The sequence below is a fragment of the Neopsephotus bourkii genome, unplaced genomic scaffold (genome assembly GCF_033783945.1).
Source record: "Neopsephotus bourkii isolate Nb327-2 ecotype Australia unplaced genomic scaffold, CSIRO-AGI_Nbou_v1 NB_1765, whole genome shotgun sequence".
NCBI classification, from domain to species: domain Eukaryota; kingdom Metazoa; phylum Chordata; class Aves; order Psittaciformes; family Psittacidae; genus Neopsephotus; species Neopsephotus bourkii.
In genome coordinates, this window is record NW_026902239.1 from 9,204,664 (window position 1) to 9,226,223 (window position 21,560).

The 21,560-nt window shown below is 43.1% G+C and overlaps 1 long non-coding RNA gene across 1 annotated transcript; it reads right to left on the reverse strand.

Annotated features, from left to right (window-relative positions):
• Nucleotides 1-12,023: 12,023 nt before the first annotated feature.
• LOC133225582 (uncharacterized) lies at nucleotides 12,024-14,198 on the reverse strand. The gene is made up of 2 exons (XR_009729201.1): nucleotides 14,096-14,198; nucleotides 12,024-12,419 (listed from the first exon to the last, which is right to left on the reverse strand). It is a non-coding gene; the product is annotated as an uncharacterized LOC133225582 (long non-coding RNA).
• Nucleotides 14,199-21,560: the final 7,362 nt, after the last annotated feature.

Genomic DNA, 21,560 nt, shown 5'->3' on the forward strand with positions numbered 1-21,560 from the left:
AGAATTAAAAGGCGTATTTCATAGGAATATTCAATAAACATGATGAAGTACCTTACACCACATACCAGCTATTGCTTCAGTGGGACCTACTGCTAAATGTATGACACTGTGACCAAGGCATTGCATACAGCTGATGACACACTACTCCCGGGAAACTGAAGACTGAAAAATAAAAAGCATCTAAAACATGATATTTCTGGTGAATCAAATGCCAGCAAACTGTCTCACCCACGGATCATTTAATATGCACTTTCAAAGCAGATGTGGTTTCTTTTAGTGCTGTTTACAGATCTCTCAAGCTGCAAATACAATTCCTTTCGTTACTCAGACTTTTTCCCAGCTGAAATATAAGAGCGATACAAGTTGGAGTGTTATTTTAGGATGTCTCTCATATTTTTATCTTGCACTGCTTGTTAAAATGTCTTTGGCTCCCATTTGAACATCTGTGGAAAAGGCAAGTGGGTTTACATTTCAATAAGAAACTTCCATTGATTGTTTTTTCTCCTGAATGAAATCTATCCTCCTATTTTCATGTTTTCATGGGAGAAAATCCAGTTTTCTTCTGCAGTTCCTTATTTTTGTTTGGTTCTTTTGTGAAACCTTTAAATTACCTCTTATTCTTCAACTGTTTGGGAGAAAGGAAGAAGGATTCCTTTCTTCTCCTCATGTTTTGGCCATTCATTCGTAGCAGGATCTCAAAATGTATAGATTATATTCACAAGTAATATATCGTGATATTTTTTACTCAGGTAGCAATTACTGAGACAGCTTTGGACTTTTAAAACTCCATCTGTTGTTCAAGCATAAAATTCAGAGGTAGTGATTGCATTGATCTATGTGAAATGCCTCATACGTTAACCAAAGGCAGTGCAAGAAATCAGCAATTAAGACCCATGGTATGTTTCAGCTGGGGTTCAGAGTCTGGATCTGAAACTGAACCAAAGCCAAGAATAATGCTCCATTTATTTCCATGGCTTTATTCCTCATTTAGATTAAAAAGAAAAGGAAAAAAACCACAAAAGTGCTTTAAATCTCACAAATTGAATGTAATCAGAACTGTACAGTTTAATCCCACAGGTTCAAACTCAGGAACTAGAGCTTTAATTTTCAAATGCATGGGGTTTACAGTGCACTTAAGATGGTCCAATCTAGCACTTCACTGTATTATTTTAGCTTATTTTTTTAAATAAGATAAACTGTAGGTCAAATGCTTTTGCCTAAAACAATGTTGGTTGTACAGTGTTAAAATCAGAGTAAGTCTTTTCAGGTCAAGGCATTTTGGTAATTTGTGTTAGATGTCACATAGGCTACAGGGATCTGTTATGTATAATATTCCTTTAATTCTTAGCACCAGCAACAGTTTACTCTTTGACAGCTCTAATTTCAGTTCAGTTTTCATGAATTCTGAAAGCTATCCAGAGCTACAAAATTCACAGCATGAGATTAGATACCTTTTCGAAGTGGACTTTACCACCTGTTTTGTACGACTTCATGAAGTCTGGGGTTTTTAATAGCATCTCAGGACCTGTGCTTTCAAACTTGATCACAACCAGAAAGGCAAAGAAATTTTAGAATTGCTTCAGCATCATTGCTTTATTCAGCTGGAAATAACCTATACTTTGCAGACAGAAGCACAGGGGAGTTGGTTATGCCAGTTCATCTGTCTCTGATCTGTATCACCTGACTCCTGTGCTTAATAAGGATAAAAAAAGGTTATTTATGTATACTGAAAAGGTGACTTACTGCAAAATCCTACCACTCTCTGCTTGGGCTCCTCTCATCCCTCCTCTGTAGGATGAAGGCAAAGATCTCACATCCTCCTGCTTTCTATGTTCACCTGCAACTTTGAAAATCATCTGTAGGACAAAACCCATTTGAAGAGAGAAAAAATTGGCTATCCTGATAATAAAAGTCTGTAACAGAAATCTGGCCTGAGAAAGGAGGTGGGAGAAAAGGTAGATATTTTTCTTACTCCTTTTCTTCATTTTTTTCCTGGAGAAGGCTAACTGCACACAGAGAAGCACACACAACCAAACAAATCCTGCAGACTCAAAAAGAAAACAAGCTTCCGGGGAATCCTGTTTGAGACGGGAGTAAATGGGGAGCTCCCGTGTGACTTTGATGACAGCACACTGTTTGCTTCTTTGTGTTCCTTACTGTGATCTGAAAACAGAGACAAGGTTTCATGGTTTTCGCTTCATGAGCATAGCACAGAAAAATTAAAAATATGGTAGAACCCATGCAAAAACAAACCTTTACCTGTTCTGCTGCTTTAAAGCCTTTCACCCAATTTATTCTGATCGTTTGACTCCTATAAATTAAGAACCAGATTGACAACACCTGGTAAATTAGTATATCGCCACTAACTAAGTCAAGTTCATTTACAGGAGTCCAAATCTAAATCCTCTGTTGCCTTGTGGTATGTCTTCTGTAGTAAGCAATTTCCCCAAGCTGTTTAATCACTTTGGGTTGTTAGGATATTTTTGCACTCTATTAATGAGATTAGCTTTATTAGATTTATCTGAAGTTTCAAGAGATGATGTAATTCTAAATGACTAAAGCAATAAAATTGAGGATGTTAAAAAAAAAAATCCTAACAAGTTTGCCAGCATTGTAAAGTGAAAAAGAAGCAGTCAGAACTGGCAAAAAATCCAACATGGATGGGGCAGGTTATGACTGGGAAATATGGAAAATTATTTGTTCGACTGCATAATGACTTAATAAAAATATGTACTTTACACAGTGCAGGCTACTATATCACCATTTATACTTGTAAAAGCAATCTCCTTTTATCTCTCCAGGCTGTGGAACATCTGGTAAGCAGCTTCCACTCTGCATTCTTTGTTGCCCATTGAAACTTTAAGGTTTGAGGAAAACCCATTACCCAACTTGCCCCTAAAAAGTAAATATTTTAAGAGATCCACCAAAATGTCTGAGGATAATTCATGTATTTATAGACATGCAATTAACTTTACAGTTCAAGCCAGTTCTGTCTCAAAGGTTCTGCAGCTGATGGTGGGAAACCTGTTTTTCATGGCAGATGGATGAGAGAAAGGATAGCCCTTCTCAGAAGGAACATGTTTAACAACTTTTGAGAACCGAGCCATACAGTGCAACTAAATCAAATGCAGCATCAAAGTCTGAAGATTGAGCTTCTTGAAAATATTTCCACCATGACTCAGGATGGTTGTGGTCGTCTTCACTTCTCTCAGCTGGCTTCTCTTATCATACCTACAGGTGACATGAGGAGAGCCATGGGGCAACCATGGAGCTGAGCTTGCAGGTCAGATTCAGAAAGTCTCCTTTGGACATTATTCTGATCTTGTTAAAAAAAGGAGGACACAGGATTGGAAAAATATTATCCAGCCTGTTTATAAATCAAACCTACAGATTTAGTGCAGCTACAAAACCCCCCTTTCCCCCTACCCCACCCCCAATATTTTTACATTCCCTTTGCTCCAGAGCAGCAGGTTTTGAAACACCCTTATTTTTTATGTGGTTTGTCATTTACCAAACTTACTCTCAGCTCACAAAGAGTAGCTGGATGCTATGCAATAGCAGAAGACATAGACAGCTCTGCAGCAACTTTGCCTTCCAGGCACGCTGCTAAACCTGTCGCCAGGGCTCAGTCCTCACCATGCTCAGCAGGATCTGAGACCAGGGACCTGTCCAGGACTTAAGCAGCACAACATTCAGACCTGCCTGTGGCCAGCCCTTCCAGAGAACCCTATACAAGGGATCTCAATGGTTTTGCCTGTTCCACTCTTTCACAGACTTCTAGGGCTGGGGCTGGCTTCACACCACAGCAAATTTCTAGTGATAGCCTGACAAAAAAAATCTTTGTGGGGGCAGTTGCTTTGACAGGAAAATGTCTGAATTGTTAACCATAGCTGTTAGGAAACTGGGTTGGATAGGCCAAGTAACGCCATGGTCCTAAGGATGAAAAGATAGGAGTTACATCATTTCTAGACATCGCAAAAGGACACTGAAGCATGAGTCTGAAAAGGTTTGCTTTAAATTAGCATTGAAAACATATGCACAGGTCCTAAATTGAGCTCTTATGGCTCATACGATTTGTTATACTGGCACTTCCCGCCCCTGGCTTTGTCTAATCTTACCCAGATGTGCTGTACTACAGAGACCCAGCCATAAGGTATGCACATTTACCGCTCCACCCCAGCCCTGCAGACTGTCCAACAGGTGTGATTGCTGAAGAGCAATACATCCTGGTGGTATCAAATAAAAAATAAGAGGGAGATGCTCTGGGTCAACAGGAAGGTGCGAGGCAGGGAAAGGAAGTTTACTTGTTTTAACAACTAAGTTGCAGGATTCCCTGGAGGGAGCCCATGATGCCAAAGGGAAGGTACAACCCTCTCCCATGAGCTCTCTCCACTCGTCTACCCCCATCTCAATTGCCTCCTCCTTCCTGACTTTGAAGAGGAGAAAGAAAGAAGATCCCTTTCTTGTTCTTCTTATGAAACAAAACTCTCCCTCTTCCTCCTGACCTGCTCTGTGGATGAAAAGGGAGAATGAATCCACAACATCCCCCGCCCTGCAGCTCCCAGGCAGGGTAAAGAGGCACTGCTGGCATGGGTTTCCTTGTTTAACTTTAGGCACACAGGGTTGAATTTATGCTCTTAGCTTTTAGCCTGTTTCTTTTTAAAAGAACATACTGGATAAAAGTCATTGCTTAGAGCAAAAAAAAGACACTGGGCTTTGAGTTTCATTCAATTTATTAGTCCAAGCTGACTTGTGGCATAACTGTAATTGTTCCAGCTATCTGATTAAACGTCCAGCTTGCTCCGGCTCTGTGACTGTTTCTCCTCAATGTAACTTGTAGCTGTATAGAAAGGTTATGAGTCTCAGCACTTAGAGTAGACAAGGAAAACTATGACTGTTAAGTTCACAGGTTTCAGTATTTAAAGGGCTGGGTGCTTTTAATCTGCATATGCTGCACTTAAAAAGTTCTCCTTTGCCACTATTCCTTCTAAATGACCTACTGGAATGCAAATATGTAAAAAAGAAAAAAATCAGCAGAGAATGGTGGCAGCAGCAAAACGCTAACAGAGAAATAACAATTTACCTGTAAGAAACAACCAAAACATCAGAAAATGTGATCTAGCTAAATAAATAAAGTGAAGCGTGAGCTTAAGTATAGCCTGCAACAGTTCTACAGAACTAGAAAAAGGACTCTTGGTCTGTTAGCATACGTCCGAGGAATGCATCAAGTCCTGGGCAGGGGGAGCTGGGATGCTGTCCTGGGTTCAGCAGTAGCAGTCATATTTCTCCTTCTTAGTAGCTGGTGCAGTGCTGTGGTTTTGACTTTCAGCCTGGGAACAGTGCTGATAACACCGATGTTTTTAGTCGTTGCTTAGTAATGCTTACTCTATGGACTTTGTGAGTCTCATGCTCTGCCAGGGAGAAGGGGCAGCCAGGAGGAAGCAGAGACAGGACACCTGACCCAAACTAACCAAAGAGGTATTCCATACCACAGCACGTCATGCCCAGTATATAAACTGGAGGCAGTTACCCGGAAGGGTTAGATCACTGCTTGGGTCGGGTTGGGTATCCATCGGAGGGTGGTGAGCGGTTGTATTCTCTTCCCTTGTTATTTCTCTTATCATTATTATTATTGGTGGTAGCAGCAGTGGTTTGTGTTATACCTTAGTTACCAGATTGTTCTTATCTCAACCCATGGGAGTTACATTCTTTCGATTCTCCTCCCCATCCCTCCAGGAGCAGGGGGAGGAAGTGGAAGCGGGAGGTGAGAGAGTGGGCTGCATGTTTTTTTCTGGGTTGCAAACTGGGCTTAAACCATGACAGATGCTCTGCCTCATTCAGGAGCCAGGGTGGAGCTGGCTTCTCAGCAGCATTCATCTCCCTTCCCTGATTTCCAGGAGACCTCTCTGTGAATGCCAATGGTGGTTTTCAGGCATCTCTTTATTTGCAGACCCCCTGGAACATTAGGCTGGAGAGGCAGAGTACATTAAACTGCCCTAAATCCTACTGCCAATGGGCTTGTTTTTCTTAGTCACCATTCACAGCCCTTTTCAAAGTAGTTCTAAGACAGTCCAGAGGTTTAAAAGCACTGCCTTTAGACCCTCACTTTTGGCAGCAAGGGAAGGAAAAGAAAAACAAAAGCTGTGAAAGCATGCATCCATCACAAGTGAAAGTCCAGAATGGGCAAAGATTCATGGGAAGTTCTTACAGAACTTGTTACCCCCTATCCAGGAAGGTGTTTAGGATTATCCTAGAAGATGCATCAGCTGCTTTTATCCCAAGAGAAACTGTCATAGGAAGATGGATACGATGGTAGAGTCTATCAGAAATGCCAAAAAATGCCATGCGGAGAGCTCTGTTTCTTTTGGTACCAGACTTGTATGAAGGCAGAGGCTTGTTCAGGAAATAAACTGGCTCTCATGTAATGACAGGGACATAGCAAATTCTGTCCTACTTCAACCTCTTCTGAAACAGAAATTTCGTAACCAGCACATACATGGAATAAAAAGGACCCAGAAAATGCAAGTGAGAAAGGGTACATTGCTCTTGAATTAAATGAAAGTTAATTCAGTATTTTCAGAGAAAATGGCAGCAGCCCTCTTCAAAGCAGAAGTATCTCACCAAGTGCCCACAAGGATGGTGTAATGAGGCGAGAGGTCTTTGTGATTTCGGGATTAGGCCCTTTGGGAATGAGTAAAATAGACGGTTGTGTTATGCTAATAATATTCTTCTGTACACTTCAGTCTCCATAATGCTCTGGACACAAAGCATTTAATTTAATTAGGGATAGGACAAGAAGGCCATGTTATGGTTTTGGTTTTGAAGAACTACATTAGTCAGGTTGTGATTTGCACAACCCAAATCAGGCGCGGTTTAAATCCAGGCTCCATTTTTAGCCAAACCACCAAAGTCCAGAGGGGATAGAGGGCCCAGATCAAAGGTTTTAAGTTCAGTCTCATGTCTATAATGGACAAACTGGAGTGGTTTGGGTTTGACTTTTGCAAAACCTCATCACTCAGGTTTTGGTTTTGCAAAAGCAAAAAAAAAACTTGGAATCGGTTTGAATGTCATTCCATTTTACCTGAATCATTAAATCTGGGGGAGAGGACGGGGTTTGTTAAAGACTCCATTTATGCCCCATCTCCAGCTGTAACAGTATTATTGTGATTTTTCAGGAGACAGAAAAAAAAAAGCAGCCCCCAAAAAAGAAAAAAAGTAGATTATGAAATCAGTTTAGGACTCAGTTTTTTAAGATGCTAAACAATTCTGCAAAGTTATTGAACTAACACAGTTGCCAGTACCTTTACAAGACATTGAAGGCACATGGCATTTTGTATGGGACTAAGCCACTGGCACTTTACAGGTCAGGTCCTTCACTGGCAGAGCTGTCACTATCTCTGAATATTGATAGCCAAGTATCTGCTCCACTGAACTGAATCTCACTGCTGTAATCAAGTATGTAAGTCCCAAAGTCAATTTTGATAGAAGTAATTGGAATAATAAGATGTTAGAAATTTAAAAATTGAGATGACATTTGAAACCGAGAATTCATATTCTCTGAGCTAAAAAGTTAACACTGTCCAGTACAGGATATGTGTTGGGAATGATTAGAAAAAGAACATCTGATTATCAGTTATGAAACAGCTCATTTCAACAATGCTATTCATAGCTTAATTCAGTAATGTTTTATTATTCCTTCTTCTTCCTCTGGCTCTGCGTTGATTTTTCCCAAATGCAAATTCATATATAAAGCAAGTTGCTGACATTATCAGTTGTAGTTATGTCCTCTAGAACAATTTTTCCTCCCCCTTTTTGATTGCTCTATTTTCAGCAAATGAAAAGATTTGAAAGAAAATATAGAATCATAGAATAGGGTTGGAAAGGACCTTAAGAACATCAAGTTCCAACCCCCCTGCCATGGGCAGGGACACCTCACACTAATTCATTTTACCCAAGGCTTCGTCCAACCTGGCCTTGAACACCCCCAGGGGATGGAGCATTCACAACCTCCCTGGGCAACCTATTCCAGTGCCTCACCACCCTAACAGGAAAAAATTTCCTCCTTATATCCATTCTAAACTTCCCCTGTTTAAGTTTGAACCCATTACCCCTTGTCCTATCACTACAGTCCCTAATGAAGAGTCTCTCCCCAGCATCCCTATAGGCCCCCTCCAGATACTGGAAGGCTGCTATGAGGTCTCCATGCAGCCTTCTCTTCTCCAGGCTGAACAGTCCCAACTTTCTCAGCCTATCTTCATACAGGAGGTGCTCCAGTCCCCTGATCATCCTCGTGGCCCTCCTCTGGACTTGTTCAAACAGTTCCATGTCCTTTTTATGTTGAGGACACCAGAACTGCAAACAATACTCTAAGTGAGGTCTCACGAGAGCAGAATAAAGGGGCAGGATCACCTCCTTCGACCTGCTGGTCACACTCCTTTTGATGCAGCCCAGGATACGGTTGGCTTTCTGGGCTGCGAGCACACACTGAAGCCGGCTCATGTTCATTTTCTCATCGACCAGCACCCCCAAGTCCTTCTCCGCAGGGCTGCTCTGAATCTCTTCTCTGCCCAGCCTGTAGCTGTGCCTGGGATTGCTCCGACCCAGGTGTAGGACCTTGCACTTGACATGGTTAAACTTCATGAGGTTGGCATCAGCCCACCTCACAAGCGTGTCAAGGTCCCTCTGGATGGCATTCCTTCCCTCCAGCGTATCAACCGAACCACACAGCTTGGTGTCATCGGCAAACTCGCCGAGGGCACACTCAATCCCACTGTCCATGTCAGCGACGAAGATGTTGAACAAGACTGGTCCCAACACCGATCCCTGAGGGACACCACTCATTACTGGTCTCCAGCTGGACATTGAGCCATTGACCACAACTCTTTGCATGCAGACATCCAGCCAGTTCTTTATCCACCGAGTGGTCCATCCATGAAATTGATGTCTCTCCAATTTAGAGACAAGAATGTTGTGTGGGACAGTGTTGAATGCTTTGCACAAGTCCAGGGAGATGACATCAACTGCTCTACCCCTGTCCATCAGTTCTGTAGCCCCATCATAGAAGGCCACCAAATTGGTCAGTCAGGATTTCCCCTTAGTGAAGCCATGCTGGCTGTCACCAAGCACCTTGTTGTTTTTCATGTGCCTTAGCATGCCTTCCGGGAGAATCTGCTCCAAGATTTTTCCAGGCACAGAGGTGAGACTGACTGGTCTGTAATTCCCTGGGTCATCCATTTTCCTCTTCTTGAAAATGGGGGTTATATTTCCCTTTTTCCAGTCGTCAGGAACTTCACCTGACTGCCATGATTTTTCAAATATGATGGCCAGCGGCTTAGCAACTTCATTCGCCATCTCTTTCAGGACCCGTGGATGGATTTCATCAGGACCCATGGACTTGTGCACATTCAGGTTTTTAAGATGACCTCGAACCAGATCCTCTCCTACAGTGGGCCCAAGGTCTTAATTTTCACAGTCCTTGCGTCTACCTTCCAAGACTTGGGTGGTGCAGTCAGAGCCTTTGCCAGTGAAGACTGAGGCCAAGAAGTCATTCAGAATCTCAGCCTTCTCCAAATCCTGTGTAGCTAGGTCTCCCGAGAGCTTCCTGAGGGGGCCTATATTGTCCCTAGTCTGTTTTTTATTCACTATGTACCTACAGAATCTCTTCCTGTTATCCTTAACATCCCTAGCCAAGTTTAATTCTAACTGAGCCTCAGCTTCCCTAACCTGGTCCCTAGCTTCCCAGACAACATCCCTGTACTCTTCCCAGGCAGCCTCTCCTTGCTTCCACTTTTTATAAGAATAAGGCCCTCCTGCTGCACTTCCTTCTAGTTGGGGTGCAACACTCCTGAGTTTGGAGCAGGTGATCCTTGAATACCAAACAACAGTCTTGGGCCCCCCCTGCCCTCTAGGGCTATATCCCATGGAACCTTACTAAGCAGGTTCCTGAGGAGGCCAAAGTCTACTCTCTTGAAGTCCAGGGCAGTGAGCTTGCTGCACACTCTTTTCACTGTCCTGAGGATCTTGAATTCGATCATCTCATGGTCACTGCATTCAAGGCTGCTCTGGAGCATCACGTTTCCAATGAGCCCTTCCCTGTTGGTGAGCACGAGGTCAAGCATGGCACCTCTCCTTGTTGGCTCCTGTGTTACTTGCAGAAGGAAGTTGTCTTCCACACAATCGAGGAACTTCCTGGATTGCTTGTGCCAGGCCATACCATCATTCCAACAGATATCAGGGTGGTTGAAGTCCCTAACATAAATAACAACTCCCCCTCCCCACCTGCCAGGCCTGTCTTTTCTAAAGAGTCTGTAACTTTCCATTCCAATGCTCCAGTCATAGGAGCCATCCCACCATGTTTCTGTGATGCCTATAATGTCATGCCCCCATAGACGAGCACACATCTCTAATTCCCCTTGTTTGTTCCCCATGCTATGGGTGTTTGAATAGAGGCATCTGAGCCAAGCTCCAAAGGAAGCCAGCTCATTGGCTGGAGCGGCTGGAATATATCTACACTGCTCCGAGCATTTATTATAGGTGCTGGCAACTGACTGGGAGTGTTGGGATGGAATGATGCCCCCCTCCCCCAACACATCTAGTTTAAAGCCTCCTTGACCAGTCTGGCAAGCCTTCTACCAAAACTGCTCTTCCCCTTCTTTATCGGACCAGCTCCACCAGCCCCTGCTAGACCTGGCCTACAAACTTGGGTTCCATGTTCAAGACACCCAAAGACCTGACTGTGACACCACCCTTTTAACCATTTATTAACCTGGCTAATCCTCCTAGTTTTTCTTAGGTCCTCCCCTGTATCCTGGAGAATTGACGAAAAGACTATCTCAGCTCCAGAGCCCCTAACCACCTCTCCCAGGGCTCTGTAGTCCTTCTTCATGTTCCCCAGGTTACTACTATCTATATCCCTAGCACCCATATGTATCACTAGAAGCGGGTAATAGTCCGTGGGGTTTACTAGAGCAGACAGCCTCTCTGCAACATCCCTGATCCATGCCTTTGGTAGGCAACACACCTCCCTTGAGACCAGGTCAGACCAACAGACGAGTGCTTCTGTTCCTTTCAAAGTAGAGTCCCCTACTACTACAACCTGCCACTTTTTCCTGGCAGCACCAGTAGAAATCTTCTTTATCGATTGCTTCTAGTGCGAGTGTGTTTCCTCATTATCCCCCTGCAGGACAGCAAAGCGGTTCTACGTGGGGACAACAAATTTAGGAGGAAGCCCCTTGCTTTTCGTTGTCTTCTTCCTCCTTTTTTTTTTTTTGTTGGTTTGTTGTTGGGTTTTTTTCATTACTAATTCCCAGCTTCCTGGGTTAATGGCCTCCTTCTTTCCTTCATGAGCTAGAGGGGAAGCTTGAGGCCCCTGCACAGTTTGGGCCTGTAGCAAGCATTCCTGCTTCCTCTCGGCTACCCTGACATCTTGCAGCCTATTGACAGCATCCCGCAACTCAGCCACCTGCTGCAGGAGAACCTCCACCAGGGAGCACCCAGTGCAGCCCTGCTCACTGTGTACCTTTCCCTCACCAGAGCAGTGCAGGCAATATTTACACTCCGAGCTCTGCACTGCAGCCTCCCCTCTCATCGGCTCTGTCTGAGTGCCTACGGTGGCCACCGCAGGGGCAGCCAGAGCAGAGCTCCCACAGCGGACGCTGGTCATACGGCCTGTGCTCACCTCGCGGCGCTCCCCGGGGGAGGTTTTTACCGAGTCAGGGCTGGCGCCGCTGATCCTGGTTCCGCCCCCGGTAAGTCCCTGCTCGCCTCAGCTGAGCTGCGCTCCTGGGCAGGTCCTGTCGAGGACTTGAGGCTCCCTCGGTGGCTCTTGTCTCTCTGAGTTGAGGCTCCTGGATGCTGATCTCCCCCGCTCCGGTGTTCAAGGCGTCCTCTCTCGAGCTACTCACCTCAGCAATTTAAATATATTTCAATAAACATAAATATTCATCAGTATAGTGAAGAATCAGACCTAACTGTTAAATTAGGTATTCTTTTTACTTTTGAGTAGAACAAATGTCAATACATGGTTCATTAAAGATACCTCCTTTTCTCAAATAAATTTGGGTTAGTTCTGTAGTCAACAATTACACATCTGTAGAGTACTATCAGAAATTAAGTGAAAATATGTTAATGAAAGGTAAAATATTTATGTCATCTTCTTGCTAGCATTTTGATCACCAGATCCCTCTTCCTATACTGCTCTATCCAAACTCTATTTTCACACTCAAGTCCTACCTCTTAATTTTCCCAGATGACTGCTTCTTCTCCAGGTTCCAGGACTTGATGATGAATGTATGATGAAGCTTTACCACAGACGATGTGATAGAGCTGGGCCACTGGAGACATTTACTTTCCACAGGTTCCTCTCCAACCTCCTCAATGTGTCCAGGTTTCTGAAATGCCAAGATCTGTAAAGGAGCATTCTGGAAGACAGAGGGGATTGGAGGCACCTGTGCTCATTGTCTTACTAGTCATTCTTGGTCATTGTTAATGAGTATATAATACATTAAACAATCTTATAATAAATTGTCCTATTTTCTGACTTCTCTGGGTCTCTGTTGTTTACCACAGAATCATAGAAGCACAGAATAGTTAGGGTTGGAAAGGACCTTAAGATCACCAAGTTCCAACCCCCCTGCCATGGGCAGGGATTATACATTCTTCTTTTTCTGCTTTGTCTTTTCTTTACCTTTTTTTATTTATTTTTTCCTTGTCACCTTATCTACTAACTTCAGACTATGCCTTTTCCCTCCATCTCTTAACCACAGCTCACCCAGATCTTTTTTCTCTCTTCCCATCCATATACCTATGTCCTTAATGTCAAATACTTGTTTCACCCCCTTCAGATGGACTCATAACCTTATTATGTAACTTATTATTACACTGTTGTGTAATAATACACACGTAACTTATTATTACGCTGTTGTATTATAATGACAGCAAATTACTCTGTGAAGTTGCATGCCCCCTTACAGACAAACCAAGGATTGTGGCTCCTAAGCTTCCTGTAATTATTTCACACACCACATTCATCCCTGCAATCCTCAAAACTGCCCTGATCCAGTTTTCAAAGACTAGAAAGCAGTAGTATGATTTCACATTTTGTGTGAAAAATATATCTGATATGTGTCTGAAACAGGAACATAACCTTATGTCTTCCTGAGTGCAAAACAGCATTTTATATTGCAGTTGTAAGCTCTACAAATACCTTGGCTTTGCTACAAATACCCTCCTACTGCATGTGTACCTAACCTATAAACTACAGCTTTGAGAGTAAGAGGCTATGAGCACCCTGCATACTATAGCTTGAGACCCTACAGCTCCTGTTAATGTTGCCTTCAAATACACAGGGAACTCAGTGCCTTTCTGAATGGAGCATTGCAGGTTGTTAAATCCTTTATTATCTGTATTGTGGAATGAGGTTAGAGGGGGAAGCAGATTAACTCAAAAGAGCTGCTCTGGCTGTCCTGTGATCAGGTTCTACTCTAGCAGCTATTCTCTTATCAGGAAAAAAATAGGTTTTCCTGGTGGTATGTGGTTGCTCGTTGTCTTCAGGCCCTAGACCTTCTTCCTTCCCTGCCAAAAGGAGGTTAAGAGCTCATTCTAATTTGGGGGGAAAGGTGGGATCAAAAGTATCAGACACTTTCTGAAAATTATTCTCAAAGAGAGGATTTCCCAGATAAATAAAACCAACATTGGGCTGTGATAACTGTAAACTTGTTTCCCACTTAATGTCGTGAGAATGGAAGAAACTCTCATGAGGTACTGCTCAATCCCAGTGCACAGATAAGAGCATAAAAACTTTTAGTCCTGTGCATGCTGGGGATGTAGGAATGGACTGCCTCACTGAACCAGTACAGGATGCTGATGAATTCCAGGTGATGCATGACGCGTGCTAATAAGAATGGGGAAGTGGGTGATCACGTGGAGACAACCAGTGTTTTAAAATGGAAAACAGTGATACCTTGTGGAGACAACCAATGTTTTAAAACGGAAAATGGTGATACCAGCTAGGGGGAAAACGCTCCTTTGGAATTCCCAAAACAGGCCCAATGTTTACATTTCTGGCATAAATGCCTTTCACATCATGAATACTAACCTGTATTTTTCCAGTTTCCTCCCTCAGCCTCATTCAGACTTCCAACAGCACTCCAGACTCACTATGGAGTAAAAGCAGAAGGAAAAAAAAATCCAAACCAAAAAACAACACACACAAAAATAACTTTAAAAAAAAAAGTGTGGATAAACAGCAAAAGTTTATTTTTACAGACAGCAAAATCAGGAAAACACAAGTCAGGGGAGATTGCTCAATACTGAAAATAAATCCCAGGTTTCAGGGCTCTCACTCAGTATCCTGAACAAAATATCACCTTTCTATAACTCATGTTGAAAAACTGTCAGTGGTAAAATGATAGTGCCAGGAAGGGCGTTGCATTTCCTCAGACCAAATGTTCAAAAAGCTTTTTGCTCCAATCATAGTGATGAAGGACACAAGAGAGATTTGTTGGGAAAAAAAGTCAAAGCTTTAAGATGAAGGGGTGTTAGTTTGGAAAATTTTATCACAAAGGGTTGTGGGAATTATTTTTTCTTCCTTTAACTAAGGAAATGAAATGCAAACAAGTCTCCTTTATAACTCATTTGAGATTTTTAAGCACTGAGAACTCAAGAATTTCATTACTAACAATCCCATGGCAACTGTAACTTGTGCATACTGCACATGTATATGGCACCATAAAAGCTAACACTCCAGACAGTAATAGAAAATTTCTGAACAATACTTGTGTACTGTGGTGGTTATTGCAGAAATTAAAATACTGATTTCCATCATACATCTTGTATCAAAATGTCAGCCAGAAGGCTGAAGTAACATTGGATAGGTTTCACTCAACTGTTAAGGCACTCTCTTAACTTCCTGGGAGAAATTCCCTTCTCTACATTGTCCTTGAACCTTCTCCACCTTTACCAGTGAACCCTCTCCACCTTCACACACCTTCATGCTGTCCTTGATTATGTCCACTACTATAAGCCATGAGATGAAAATCGCTGCAGATCTGTTGCATGCATGGGAGGATGTAAAAGGGTGGCAGCACACCTGCAGGGATACAGGAACACAAGAGACTGAAACAAAGGTGGCATCAGTTGTGTACCAACTCTTTGATCCTACCTGCAGATTTGAGGTGTTAGATCATTCTGCTACTATAAAAGAGAAGCTTCCCACACCCAGGGTATAGGGTAAATTCCTCTCTATTATGCACAAATCCAGCATTCAGGGCAGTTAATCATAGTGGAAACAGAGCTTTGATGTTTTCTTTATGTGGCCTCGAGGTTATGTTTGGCCATCAGGCAGGAAGTCTTGCTCAGGGCATCTATATTCAAAAAATAGTAATAAACCTTCTGTGAAATGTATAGTATATAATAAGAAAGTTGTTGTGATACCATCTTTCACCTCTGTGATAGCAGCTGAGCTTGTGGAAGCCAAGCTGAGTCAGGAAAAAGTTGTATTTATCTATGGATGTCTCCAAGACACACCATCTGCCATCCACAGCCAGAGAACCACTGCAAAGCTTGTCTTGGTATCTCCGTCTGCCATCTGGAGGCAGAACAACCATGTAACGTGTTCAGGCAACAAAGTTCTTTGAGTCAAGCCAGGGTACTTGCAGGAATTATGAGTTTGAACAGTGTATAGGTCCCGACCTGCCACGGAGGAAGCCTTGGTGCTGCAGCACACAGCTGGCAGCTGTCAGGAAGCCTGCTTCTCCTTCACCCATGTTCCCACATTTTCTGCTTGTCCTTCCTGAAACACCTCTGCTGCCTTTTGCTCTTCTGCTCTCTCCAGCACTGCTCCCAGGATGGGTTCTGCTCAGCATCTGGCTCACTCCTCTCCTCCAGAAACAGTTCCCACCAGCTAAAACAAGCAGACCATAATAATCAGGACCACATGCAAAGCAAACCGAGAAGGTCTCTCCTATTTACAGTGCATCTCTTTGTTCTGGCCTGCTTCTGGAGAAGGGAGCTGTGAACTGGGAGGGAATCACGGTGGGGATGAGGGAGCTGGTAGCTTGTAGGGAAGCTGAAGATGGAGCTTGGAGCCAGGGAGCTCCAAGCTGAGTTGGCTGGGGAGCAAGTGGAAAGATGAAAATATGGGAGACTCCTGTGTTTCTGGCAGTTGTGGGACTGTCTTTGGCTCAGAGCACAGTACATGACTGGCACAAACAGCTATTTGGAGGAACAAGGGAAAGAGAACACTGTATATTTCACATAGAGTTTGACCCTCCATAATCAAATTTGTTAATAATAACCAACAAATAGCTGAGTAGTAATGAAATGATACAGAACATGTTCTGTGGAAATTTCTAGGCAGTACCAAAACTCTCATTCTGAGTTCTGTAAAACACCACCCTTTTAGGGAGGAAAGAAGCCGTCTGAAAAACAGCCTTCCTGTCCTCCCATAGGTCAGATGCAACAGATGGATTCAGTTATGGCAAAATCAATAGAACAAAGAAAGGAATTAAAAGTAATCAGGTAGCTGAGCACTAATGCATCCAAGAAATTGAATCAAGGCAGCAAAGGAGGACATTGCCAGTGACTGGGAGCAGAACAGGGGAAATGTCTGAAGGAGAGGGAGAAGGAAAGGAATTCGTGGGAGAGATACAGCAAAGCAGAGCTAGAGACAGACTAGAGTCAGACTTCCAGACCTGGAGTTTCCCCAAGCAGCTCTCTTCGGTGGTATCACACAGCCACTGCTCATACTGGGGAGCTTCTCACGCTGAGGAGCTTCTCATACTGGGAGCAAGCTTAGCTGGCCTCTGCCATGCAACAAGGTTAGGCAGATTCCCCTAGCAAACTCCACCTTGCGTGGTGCTGGGCAGGCAGAAGACCTTGGGTCTGAAGGTAAATCTGCATACAGAGACCTAACAGGAATACAGAGAAAAGTCTGAGAAAGACAATTCTGCTGAAGCCAAAGATTGTAAGCAGGAGGGGAAGACAAGTAGCATGCTTGAATCATATAAAATAAAATCAAGCTCCACGAACTGGCATTCAGTGATTCTTATGTATATGTACATATATGGTAATCCCTGACTCACATGATGGAAAAGATCAGAACAAAATATCGTAACAGTCTCTGCTGACCTTATACTTTATGAATCTCTGAATTATGAATTTCTGGTTTGAAGGTGCAGCCCTCTCTTGGGTCCAGCAAGGTACACCAACAGCGCTTTAATGGTGAGCCAAATGGGAACCACACAAGGAGAATAAAGTCATGAACAGCCAGGCAGCGGGGCTATTGTAATCACTTTTTATACTACTATTTAGGAAAATCTTAAAGGTTCCCAGTATTTTTTCCATATGTGAAAAAAATCGATGCAAGATTCTGGTCTCAGCATGGGGACAAGTATCCAGGCCTGCCTGGGAAGGTTCTGCTCTGCAGCTGGTCATTTTGCACAGCTAATCTCACAGCCGCCATGCAGTTCTGTCAGCACAGTGCTGCTTCCTGACTAGCACACTCCATGAATCCTACGTACTGTCAGTGCATCATGCAGAGAGGATTTTGTTTATACACACACGCACGTGTGACAGAGCTCCCTGGAGCTGTGTGCATTATAATCTGTGCTTTGACCTTTTCAATTAGCTGGCTTTGATCAGACTGTGAGATTTTTGTTGAGGATGTGCTATATATGCAAAGCAGATTTTGTGCAGCATGGTAAGGACAAAGCAGTGGGATGGTAGATGAACAAACAAACAAACAAGCAAACAAACCCCAAACCTCTACTAAAAATTTGATTTTGCTGTCATATGATTCTATTTTGGCTTCTGTTTACAACATTTAAGGGTAGCCACACTGGTGGCTGCAAATTCCCCTCTTTAACTTTGCTGTGGTCCTCCAGGTCATCCCATAACCGTCTTTTCTCTCCTTCATATTTTCCCACATAGATCATTGTATTTGCAATTGGAGTATTGAAAATCATAAACACTGAATTGTTTGCCTGCCAGCCTTGGAAACACTGCAACCACTCCACGTGTTCATCTGCTGTCCTCCCACTCCACTTAAGCCACTGCCAAAGCTGTGTGACAGTTGTCCTCAGGGCTGCTTAAGGGAGACCATGCCCTGCCAAAGGGAAGGGTGCCTTTAGCACAGCTCCACAAGTGCATACATGAGCAGGGCCCCAGAGATGCTGTGCACCCAGGAGGGGTTTCGGTCAGGGCTGGTGCCTGCTCCACCATGGGATAGAAAACATAGCTAATTAGGGTCATTTATTCCAGCCCATGGAGAAGCTGTTGATTTTAAAGGGAGCTATGTCGATCCTGGTTCTGCATGGAGCAGCTGTGGCCTGGCTGGGGTCATCTGGGGTGTCAGTGAGGGCACGGCTGAAGTTCACAAACATGTCCCAGAATGACCCAAATGGAGAAGAGGGCTGTGGGAAAGCCCATCCCCTTCCCTGGACAGCCCTTCTCCCTGGTAAAACAGAGGAAGCTGAGATCACTCCCTCTTGGTATTGCTTTTGGTTTGTCGAATTTGAGAGTCCTGCTCAGAAATTTGTGAAGCTCATTACACAAGATACTGTGAAAATAAAAGTGAAAGCTCCTGCCCCACTTCTCCATGAGCTGCGCAGGTTTTCTGTTGTGCTGTCTTCCTTTCCAGTGCTGTTTTTTGTACAATAATAACATGCTCAAAAGTCTCCAAAGCTCCACTTCAATATAAACAGCAAATTAGATCTACCCAGACACAACTACCTTCAAATAAATTCGCAGTCAGGGACTGCCTCAAAGACATACATTTGGCATTATATATCTGAAAAAGCAGTGACTGCCCTACTTTCTACAAATTATCTGCCTTGAATTGAATTCCACCTTTATCATACATTGAAAATGAAGAATGGAGGAGAAATACTGGAAGGGAAAACCTGACTGACACTTTCCTATGTACTCTACAATGATCACTCCATCAGCCAAAAAGGCTTACTTCCAGCTAAGGACTCTGACCTGTAAGGGGTATATCACTGACAGGGATATTTCCTCTGAGCTAAAATGTCAGAATAAGAGGTTTTACCGCTCACACTTAAAAGCAATAGCTCTGAGAAGAGCAGGTAAAGACAGTAGGTTTGGGGTTTTTTTTTTAAATTGCTGTTATATTTCTAACGCTTGCACAATGACCGTATCCTGAAAGGGGCGGATTTTCTGTCTTCTGATTTAGATCAGAATAGTTATTAGGATTTCAGGAAAGAGTTATTGTTCCCATGTGCGGCAATTTTTATATGGCCAACAAAGCTTTGTGATGTTTCTAACATATGGTGTGAGTGCATTTAATGGTTGGACTTGATGATCTTAAAGGTCTTTTCCAACCCAAACTATTCTATAATTCTATGATTTACTTGACAGCTCACTTTATATTTAGTCCAGAAGCTTGGGTTAGAAGACATAGCAGTGATTAGAAACTCCTTAGCTCTCACCTGGCTCTTCTCACTGGCTCTCTGTGTGGCTTGGGATGCTAGGCTAGAGCAATTTTCAAAAACACCCTCAGAGCAGGACTGCTGAGTCTCTGGCTAGTGCTGGACACTGTAGGCATTCTCCTTACACTCCTATAAAAAAATCAAATGGTTGGGGGTTTTCTCTCCTGAAGCGCTCACCTAACAAGTGCCTAAAAGTTCCTGGACATAAATGTCTATATCAGTTTCCCTGTTTCTAAATGCGGTACACTAATATTAATATGCTTCACCAACATGGGCCAAGAATCAATTATTTAAAATCTTTACAAACCTTTGATGTTCACTTTGAATCAGTTCATACTCAGTCTCTTTTATTTCAATACAGAATTCAAGTCAGGTTGAATCAGGATGTACATGTGCTATACAGCATAAGGAGACCTTCCTTTACAGGCAATCCAGAATGGTCTGATTTCAGCCCAGTTCTAATGGCAATTGATTGAAGTGTTTACTGTAAGTCCAACAAGTCCCAGCTGCAAGACTCCTTATGCAAATGTGCAGGTTGACTGTTGCCACTTATGCCAAGTAGTCTTCATACAGGGTTTCTGAGCAGCTAGCAGACTGGAAGCTCTACATCTAGCCAAACAAAGTGAGAAGGCAGTAGGGAATTGCTAAAATGTTATAGAGGCAGCAGGGATAGAATAACCCCTGATTCTATCTGCAAAACAAAATTCTTCCAACATAAGCTGTCTCTGAATAAAGCCACATTCTGGTGATTGCTTCAGATCTTTACTCACACAAATCATAGCCATTCACTTTTTTGAACCAGTGTTGCTCTGCTCTGTCTGGAGAAATTGGCAGGGCTATGAAAGGGCTGCCCACCTTCCTTACAGCAAAGTGCTAAGTGCATTTCAGGAATAAAAAAAATACTCAATTCACAGGTGACCAGCTCCATAGAAACATTGCCTGTTCTTAAGTATCTCAGGCTCTCCCCAAGGCCTTCTTCTCTGGGTCCTCACCTGTCAGTGCTGAGATGAAGAATGTTTTGATGGGTTTCCAGCATTTTCGTCCTGTGCCCCAAATGCGAGGCATATGGGGAGATCTCTGTGACTGAGGTCTCTTTACAGGTCATCATGCTGGGCTCTGCTCCTTGAGTGGGATATTTGGTGGGCTTGTGATAAATGGAATTGTCCCCTACTCCCCATCTCTGTTATACATTTAGCACAGAGAAGTTATTAAAACAAATTTAAGCTTTAATATGTCTATATGAGGACAATCAATTTCATAATTTCATAATGTGGCATAAGGAACAATGACAGATTGATCGTCTGATGACAAGCAGCTTCTTTAGCAGGTGTTATCTTCTTGCAGGCTACGTATTGTTGTTTTCCTAAAATTGCCAGGATCTCCTTAAATCGATCAACCAAACATGGGTGCTTCACGAGCAATTGCCAGTTTCTGAGTAAAATTTTCAGAAGCACCTTTGTTATTAAGTCCTGTTGACTTTGAGTGGTCTTAAAAATCAAATGAATGGTCAGGTTACTCAGACCTGTCAAGCCAGGAGTTACCAGAGGTTGTGTGCAAGCTGAATGGCAGTAAAGGTCTGTGTGCACACAAATGCAGTGTAAATTGATCTAATTTAAACCTCTCATGAAGTAAATTCAGACCTGCCATAGACTGAGAGTAGACACATGGAGAGGTATTGCAGCTTAGAGGACACATGGTAATCTGCTATGCTGCAGGAGCTCCGTGGTTGGTCTGGGCTTTTAGGTTCTCAAATCCCATTCAGAAATGGAACCGAGGCACTTCAAAACATTACACAAATCTCGTTTGGATCTTGACAGCCTAAACTCAGCTTTGTGAGCGCTACATAGTTTTGAAGGCAGTTTTAGAGATAGCTGCTACCAATAATAGCACTTGCGGGAAAAGAAAAGCTATAAAAAATAAAAGGCACCTCTGACATAGCTTCCCCTTCTCCCAGCTGAAGATACTATGGGACCTTACAAGTAACAATGATTCCTGACTCCCATGCAGAGCACAACAACTGAGCTCAAATAGTCACAGTGAGGAGAGAACTTGGTATTGGAAAACTGAATTCCAATGTACTTAGCTTTACTTTCAGAAAGGTTTCTAATGAACTTA